Genomic DNA, 9,364 nt, shown 5'->3' with positions numbered 1-9,364 from the left:
TGTGCGGCACAGTTCTAAGGTCTTGGGAACCTCCTGTGTGGGTTCAAATCCAGCTACCGGACTTACTGTGCGGAGTTTGTATGTTCTCCCCGTGCTTGCGTGGGTTTCCTCCCACATTCCAAAGAAATGCATTTCAGGTGGATCGGCCGGTCTAAATTGTCCCTAGGTGTGAATGAGCGAGCGAGTTGTCTGTCCCTGTGTGCCCTGCAATTGGCTGGCAACCAGTTCAGGGTGTCCCCTGCCCACTGCCCGATGATTGCTGGGATGGGCTCCAGCACCCCCTCGACCCTACTGAGGATAAGCGATGCAGCCAATGAGATGAGAATAGAATAGAACATACCTTTATTGTCATTGTTACAAAATGGGTTGAACATATTGTGACAACAAAATTGGACGTGGCACTCCAGTTTTACATTTAACAGTGAGGATAAAAGAAAACAAAGAAGATAAAGGAACAAAGAGGGGTTATAATTTATACAATATTTACACAAGAAAGTGGGCATGTAGGATGTTACATACAGTTTTGGGATCGTATTAGTGCAATATGTGGTAGTGCAAAAATAGGCAACATTGTGCAAAGAATAGAACATACCTTTATTGTCATTGTTACAAAATGGGTTGAACATATTGTGACAACGAAATTGGACGTGGCACTCCAATTTCCCATTTAACAGTGAGGATAAAAGAAAACAAAGAAGATAAAGGAACAAAGATAAAGGTTATAATTTATTCAATATTTACACAAGAAAATGTGGGCATGTAGGATGTTACATACAGTTTTGGGATTGTATTAGTGCAATATGTGGTTGTGCAAAAATAGGCAACATTGTGCAAAGTGAGCATAGGCATGAACACAATTTTACATCTGTATGAGGTAGTGTGTTTGCAAGAGTTTCAATTTTTTGTGCGGTGTGTGTTAAGGGTGGTGACGGCTCTGGGGAAGAAACAATCTCTGAGTCTGTTTGTTTTTGTTTTGTGTGTCCTGTAGCGTCTGCTGGAAGGCAGCAGGTCAAAGAGATGGTGGTTGGGGTGAGAAAAGTCCTTGATGATGTTCTCTGCTCTGATGAGGTAGCGAGAGCAGGCAATGTCCTCCAGACTGGGTAGAGAGCAACCAACGATTCTCTGGGCTGTGTTGATGACCCTCTGAAGTGTTTTACTGTCTGCTGCCGTGCACCCAGTATCCCACACCGTAATGCAGTATGTCAGAATGCTCTCCACTGTGGCTCTGTAAAAGGACACCAGCAGCTGCTGTTTCAGATGATTTTTCCTGAGCAATCTCAGGAAATGAAGTCACTGCTGGGCCTTCCCTACCACCGCTCTGGTGTTTGCCCACCAGGAGAGGTCATCGGAGGTGTGCACACCCAGGAATTTGAAAGAGTGGACTCTCTCTTTTATAATGAGTGGTGCTTGGTTCATGCCTTTCCTCCTGAAGTCCAGTATGAGTTCTTTTGTTTTTGTGGTGTTCAGCATGAGGTGTTTTTTCGAACACCACATTGTCAGTGACTCCACCTCATCCCTGTACACCTCATCCCTGTAAAGAGTTTCTACTAACCACAAAGTGTAATGTGGTTTTCGCAAATGGAAAGTGACACTCCTGAACAGTGTTACATTATCTTAAATCACTTTACAGTATAGGTGTCAGATTTGTCCACTAGATGGCTCTGTATTTTCTAATGCAAACAAAAAACAGTATCAAATGAACACAGCATAGCCACAAGATACCAAACAAATGTGGCGGTGACTACCTGTACTAGGTATGGATTCTGCTCTGTAAAAGATATAGAATTTCCTCAAGCTATGAATATTCATCAAAACATTGGTTCATGTATTATTCATACATTCATTATCTGCACTGCTTATCCCCCGTAGGGTCGCAGGGGTGCTGGAGCCCATCTCAGTTATCTTCGGGCAGTAGGCAGGGGACACCCTGAACTGGTTGCCAGCCAGTCGCAAGGCACACAGAGACATACGTACAACCATCCACTCATTCATTAACACCTAGGGACAATTTAGACCGGCCAAATTACCTGCCTTGCACGTTTTTGGAATGCGGGAGGAAACCAAAGTGCCCGGAGGAAACCCACACAGGCACAGGGAGAGCATGCAAACTCCACAGGGGGAGGCTGCGGTAGCTGAAATTGAACCTTGGACCTTTGCACTAACCATCGAGCCACTGTGCCGCCCCGGCTATTATTCAAACCAATTTTTGTTTGTGTTTTACTGAATTAAGTTTTTGTACCAGTAGGAGGCACTAGATATCACAAGCTGTCAATTTAAGTTAATTGGAAAATACAATTTTACCAGTGAGATACTCTGGGTGCTCAACACCCCCAAAGCTCTGAATCGCCCATTGTGCCCACCCTGGTGGGTAAACCTAGGTTCGGGGCTGGATGGATGTATCATCGTACGTGAAGAACAAAAACAACTTTGAAATGTTTGCAGCTCACGGATGTGGCCTGGTTGACTGGTGTTTGCCTTGGGCCCCCAAATGACTACATCCGCCCCTGGACAGATGTTTTGACATGCCCGCCCCCCTCCCATCCCAGCCCAGCTTTGGTCTCCACCCAGGCTGCCTGTCCTTCCCTCATAACCGCCCCCCGAAGCGGATCCTCAGTTGACCAGCGTCGCAAGTGAGCGTCGCTCCTGCGCCCGGCAAATCCTCCTTCCTCTCCCTCCGCGCAAATATCGAATATATATCCGCATCTGACAAGGTTTTCGCCCCTGAAAACTACTTGCACACCTCTTAAAAAACCCTTGCGTATCGTTTTTTTCTCCGTTCCCGACTCAAGACAAGAAATCGGTGATGTTCCAAGAGACGTGGCAACAGCGTGGTTGATTTTTTTTGTCGTTTTTGTTCAGCCTCCCCTGCGTATTTTATTTTATTCGGGTTTTTTGGGGGGGTGGAAGACTGGAAATCATCTGGAAACGAAAGGAGGTTGCCTACTAGAAGACATTTTAGAGGTAAACGGCTCACTCACACGCTACACTCACCTCCTTCTCCCAAAACAATTGCGGCCTGTTTTGAAAAAGCTAATAAAATGCAAAGACATGAACTCAAAACAACTGCATGAAATGACAAATCATAAAAACGTCCATATTTTTTTTCTATAACTTCAGTGTGTCACTACGGTCATTTTTGGAGTGTAGCAACAGCTTTTATTGCGTGAAATAGTCCCAAATCCTATTTTGATCGACTATTTTGATTTGTATTATTATTTATCTGGTACTGTGCTGCAAGTCAAAATATTTTAAGGGATATCCTGGACAATCTAGAATTATTTATTGCATTAGGATTTCAAATTTGGCCCCATATTTTTATATTTCTAATTTAAAAAGAATCAGATATCCACATTATTTGCATGTAATCCAGAAATGTTCATCCATCCATTATCTTATCCTCAGTAGGGTCGCGGGGGTGCAGGAGCCCATCCTAGCCATCTTCGGGCAGTGGGCAGGGGACACCCTGAACTAGTTGCCAGCCAGTCGCAGGCCACACAGAGACAATTCACTCGCCCATTCACACCTAGGGACAATTTGAACTGGCCAATTAACCGGGAATGTGGGAGGAAACCCACGCAAGCACCGGGAGAACATGCAAACTCCTCACAGGAAGGTTCGATCTCATTACCTCAGAACTGTGCCGCACACACGCTGACCACTGCGCTGGCTTCAGAAATGTTGTCACCGAAAATAGTTGACATTCAAATAATATTTTTCTTTGTTCAATCACAGTTTAAAGCTTGCACTCTCAGATATATATATATATATATATATATATATATATATATATATATATATATATATCATTATTAAAATGTTTCTTTCTTCTGGGTTGAAATGTATTTTCTTTAAAGGGACAAGGTTTAATAGGGCCTATTAGAAGAGGAATCATTTAAGAAATTAGCCGAAAATAGATGAACTATCATATAAATGTGCATTTTAAAAAATACTTCGTCAAGAAATTTACATTTATTTTTCATAACACGAGCGTCACCCTGAGGTAGCTTGACATAATTGTCATTTCGAATACATAAAACATAATGAGACAAGATAGGAGCAATTAATTAGACAATTATTGTGTTTTATACCAATCCCACATTGTATTTACGGTAGCTAAATCTTTTTTTTCCCAATATAAAGTATCTCACCTGTAAAGTGTAAGATACATCTTACAGTTTTTTTGTAAGCACCAAATTGATAATTAAAAAGATTTTGAAGGTGTCCTTAAAAAGCTGAAAGTGAAATATTTTCTCTATTAAGTACCCAACTGAGTTCAAAGAGCCCTTACGTTTCATTTTCGACTGCGCCTCTCTGGGTTTATTTTAGATTTAGCAAAGCCGTTCACGGTTTAACACATTAGGTTGAGTGAATGGAGGATGAGTTGGAGTCCTGAAGAGTGGCATTAGGCTTGTCCCCCAAATTTTTTTTTCCTATTTGTTAGAGGAGCATGAAAATTGTGAAAATAAGAAGAGGGCTTCTTCAACTACAGTCCTTACACCAACCCAAATCCCAAGAAAGATAAAAACAGACTTCATTTAAATGACTACAGTGCCCGTACTTGCACACGCATTGTGAACAAGCTGACTGAGGCTGCTTTGATGAAACAAGCCAGGAGATGGCGGCAGCAAGTAATAAAGTTCAAAATTCCGTACAGCTCCTTTAACGTTCAGTAATCTTGAGCTAAAGGTAATTGTTTCCCTATTATTACTGTTTTTAATGTAGCGTCACATCTAGTGAGAGTTCCACCATCTAGTGTCCAACAATGAAACTGCGTCCCCCAAAAAACTATAGACCCAATATCTTATGGCAAGTAAGTAAGAGAAGTTGAGTTTTGTTAACACTGTGCCACAACCTTGTTACAGTATACTTATAATCAAGCTGGAACAAAAACAGATGTTTAGAACATTCATAAATCCATTCCCCTGTCTTTCTTCAGGCTGTCCTGATAAAAACATTTAATGCAACGTAATCTGCCCACACTTTGGCATCTATATCTGCCTCCACCCTGAATTCCCCCAAGTTGTCTAGTCCCCAACCTTGACTCCCCTCAACCTCAAAATCGGCCCGCTTAAATTTCACAACCCAGCAGCGCCCCATGAGGCGGAGCTTTTTCCTCCCCACCATCCTTGCCAGATTTTTGTTCTCCATGATGGTGACGACGGCGCTCTTTTTGTAGCGAAATATGAGGTTTTTCATGCTGTTGACGGCAGCAGGTTGCAGTCTCGTTGCATCAGACTGTGGACTGGAAAAGGTCAGACGCGAGTCTTTTTCCTGTTCTTGGGTGCGTCTTGCATAAAAGCCCCTTTCCACCCACGCTGTCTGCTGCGGGGTGGGTGGGGGATAGTGAGCAGCCTCATATACACAGTTAGGGTCCAGAAGCATTTGCCACAATGGTAAGGTTGCCAGAATTGATTTAAAGTGGAATTTTTCAGGGAGGCATATAGTGCATATCCCCTCTGTAATTCTAAACCATTCCTGGGAATTTCATGCTTTTCTACATCCGATTCCCCCCTGCCGGCCAAAATTCCATGCATGGATGAATAATAGTGAAACACTTCACACACCTTGTGTTTTTATTTTCGTTGAAAACAGCCCTATGTCCAATGAAAGTGAGCTTGTACTAACCGCGCCCCTCTTTACTGTAAGGCTAACAGTAAGTAAGGATTTTTGTACCGTAGATGAAGCAAGGATTGGCAAAATTCAATTACTGTCACGAACAGCACACAGGGTAGACCCAATCGCGTAACGTTTTCTCACAATTTTATTGAACGAAAGAGGAAGGGCTGCGCCCACGATCTGGTGTTCGCTGGACGCGGGAAGCAAGTCGCTCTCACACTCGGATTGTGATCCGGACACGGAAGTGGATCTTCCGTAGTGAGCGATGGCGGTGTCAAGGATGGAAAAACTTGTCGGTAGCCGGGACTGGGAGAGCAAAGCGTGGTCGGGGTCAGAAATGAGTCGTAAGCCAGGACCGGAGAGTAGAAGTAGTCAGGCTCAAAAATGGGTCGTAAGCCGGGACAGGGGAGTAGACGTGGTCAGGATCAAAACGGGTCGTACCCGGAGACGAACGGGACAGGCGGGAGTGGGGGTCGAAAAAGGCTTTCCTTGAATAAACAGAGGTTCGCAAACGGACTGACAACAGGACTCGGTTGAAGTCGGGACAGGGAGCCAATCAGAACCCGCGGCGGTTGGCGCTAAATGAGCGGGCACAGGTGATTCACATCGGTAATCATGACAATTACCTGTCAAATAAGCAGCAGTTCATGGGCATATGTAGCAAAACAAACATTACCAAATGCAAACAAAACCTTGTTGACACTGTGTCATCTAGTAAATGACACTTACGAAAAACAAATACGACTATTAGTGTATATTAATAAGAGCGTGTTACAATTAAAAAAATAAAAAGTAGAAATCAATGCAGCGTTTTCCCTTTTATTGTGTGTCACACACACACACACACACACACACACACACACAGACATCCATCAATTATCTGCACCGCTTATCCTCACCGCTGGGGTGCTGGAGCCCATCGTTGGGCCAGCCATCTTTGGGCAGTGGGCAGGGGTCACCCTGAACTGGTTGTCAGCCTGGCGCCGGGCACAAGGAGACAGATGCTCAATCACACCTAGGGACAATTTGGAGTCAGATTTTACTCATCACATATATTTTTGTAATGTGGGAGGAAATCAGAGTGCCCAGAGGAAACCCACGCTGGCACGGGAAGAACATGTAAACTTCGCACTGGAAGGCTGGTAGGTGGACATCGATTTGAACCTAAACTATAGGGTCATTTAATTTACTTAGGGTTGTTATTCCCTTTTTGACATTGGAAATACAAAACCTGTCGAAAAAAGTCATTTGGGTAAAAAAATAAACTGGATCACAAGTCATTCAAACCAGTAAAACATAAGAAAACATTCATCCAACCAATGCTTTGGTGTATTCTCTTTAACCCAACCAATATTTGACCCAACTGCTTTTAGAGATTGGGGTGAAAAAAATAACCTGTTCAAATGAACCCAATTCAGATGAGAAAAACGACCTCGCTTTTTCGGAGGGGATTTTCTATCATCTTTTGGGTTACGTATTTGTATTTCAGTTAAATTAAGTTAAGCTTCTATTTAACTGTCTTTAGATGGTAAGGTATAAAAATGAATTATTTTTTTATAATACTGTTTTACACAGTTTGATGAAATAATGCCCTGATTTGGTCAAACATGTAAAAGTTGTGTCAAAAAAGGAACCAAATCAAATTTTGTAATCTAATAATAACCCAACTGTTTTTCCGCAGTTGAGTAAAAATGATGGGGGGAAAACCCCCCCACAAAATAACTTCATAGGTTGGTCAAAAAAATTAATGGGCATAAACAAACATTTATTGGAATATGTATAAAACCAAAAAATCAATTTGTCAAATCCAAGTTGTGGGTTGTTCCAATAAAAGACAAGACCAAATTATTATAAAATACAGCTATTTTGGTTCCAATGGTTTTTGGAGTATAAAAAACAACAAAAAACGAAATCAGCGTTGAAAAAACGGAGTTGCAGAGTGCAGCTCCTTCCTTCCCTCAATTTCACCCCACTGTGTTGCCGGCTGTTGACTATCACTGGCCTCCTCGCTGTTTGCACATGATAAGTTCAGCGGGTTCAGAGGGGCCATAAAAGCATTGCTTGCCCCGCTCGAGTACGGGCAGGAGCGAGCTGGTCCTCCACGGGAGGGGAGAATAGCGGGAGGCAGGTCTCCCCTTGCTTCTCCTCCACATGCAAAGCTTTTCCTCTGGCTTTTCGTTTGGCTCCCTGCTCGGCTGCGGTATTGTTTCTGGGCGCAGCCCTGCACCAGACGTTCATTTTTCTCCTCTTAGTATGCGACCACAAAGCGACCGCTGGCTCCCTGCATCCATTCATCCCAGGAATGTCTTATTCACCTCGTCTCCCCGTCTCCTGACTGAAAGCTCTCATGCGCCTCGGTGCCAACATCTGTAAATAAGCAGACACATGTGCTCACATGCTTCTAGGGTGCGCATAGCTGTGCCATCATGCTTGCACAATTCCGCAAACACACACATGTGTGGACACAAAGCGCGACCACCTGTGAGGGTCCATGCACTAACATGCACACACACATGCATAACCCTCCTTTTCTTTTCCCCTTTTTTCCATTATCCTCATGAGAGTGCAGAGCCGGGGTCTTCTCTTCCAAACCAAACATAGAGAAAATTCCACAAACCCCACCCTCCCGCCACCTACCTCCCCTCCATCACTCTCATTCCCTCCACCCTTCTTCCCCCCTGCCTGTCTGCTCGCTGCCTGCCTGTTGCTTTCTTCCAGAGCTATATTTAAGGAAATACGGGAAAAAAATTGCTCCCCTCAAAAAAGGCTATGACAAAACGACTGAAAGAGAAAAGAAGCAGTCTTGATGGTAAACAAGACTGAAATGTAACGCCAGATGGATGTGAGTGGGAAAACAGCCTCCACGCTCTATTCACTCTGCTTTATACATTGGTGATGAGGCTGAAGCTGTTTTCCCCTTCTTCTCTGTGTTTTGGCAAGTAAACTAAGGTTCAGTTTTCCTGGATATGATTTTCGAGAATAGTTTTGGGAAGAAGAACAGTCAGTACAAATACCGTAGTTTGTGGAGTAAGACTGAATGTTTGATAAAACTCAAACCGGCAATGGAATTTAGTTTTGGACTGTAGGGCAGCAATTTCACTCTAAGAAAAACAAACAAACTGAATGCTTGGCACAATTGAACACAAACAGAGGTAAATTTCACATGGAAATGGGATTTTTTTTAAATAAGTGTCAAAATAAAGGTCTAAATATCTGTCATCTTTCACTTGAAAACTCCAATCATGCATACCTGTCAACCTCCCGTACAAACTGTTGTATTTTCCCATACAAAATAATCGTACACTATTTTTTTTCTTCGGAATGATGCATGATGGCAATCACCAGGCGGCAGACGCATGCGCACATTAGCATCAAACCGCTCGCTTCGTTTGCAAAGAAAAAAAACGACACAGAGATAGATGCTTCCGCGGCGAACTCGTTAGACTTGATTGATTTGCCGTTTCGTGATAGTCGGTGTTTTCCGGATGGTACCCATAATTGACAAATTTGCGTTTTTCCATACAGATTTACTTGTACGACGTACTCGTCTTAAAATGCATAAAAAAGTACTTTGTACGGCAAAACCGTACAGGTTGACAGTTATAAATCATGTCATGAACTGGAACAGGAGGAGAACCCAAATGCGTGACGTTTCTTACACAAGCTTTTATTTTACGGGAATTGGGGCAGTCAGGCACGTTAACCCAAATGCCAGTGATTCTGCGATTGTTGGGCGGAAGACGTAAGG

General features: G+C 43.2%; 1 protein-coding gene across 1 annotated transcript in view; it reads left to right on the top strand.

Moving 5' to 3' along the window:
• The first annotated feature begins 2,626 nt into the window (after positions 1-2,626).
• The window catches only part of LOC148361189 (zinc finger protein GLIS2-like), a 35,971-nt gene continuing 29,233 nt past the window's right edge, over positions 2,627-9,364 (top strand). The window contains exon 1 of the mRNA XM_088341909.1: positions 2,627-2,961. The gene's annotated coding sequence lies outside the window, so the exon portion shown is untranslated. The remainder of the gene's footprint in view (positions 2,962-9,364) is intronic.

Source organism: Urocampus carinirostris, chromosome 8, assembly GCF_059441175.1.
Source record: "Urocampus carinirostris isolate Australia breed hairy pipefish chromosome 8, RoL_Ucar_1.0, whole genome shotgun sequence".
Classification (NCBI taxonomy): domain Eukaryota; kingdom Metazoa; phylum Chordata; class Actinopteri; order Syngnathiformes; family Syngnathidae; genus Urocampus; species Urocampus carinirostris.
Note: the sequence above shows the minus strand (reverse complement) of the source record. Positions and strands in the feature narration are given on the sequence as shown.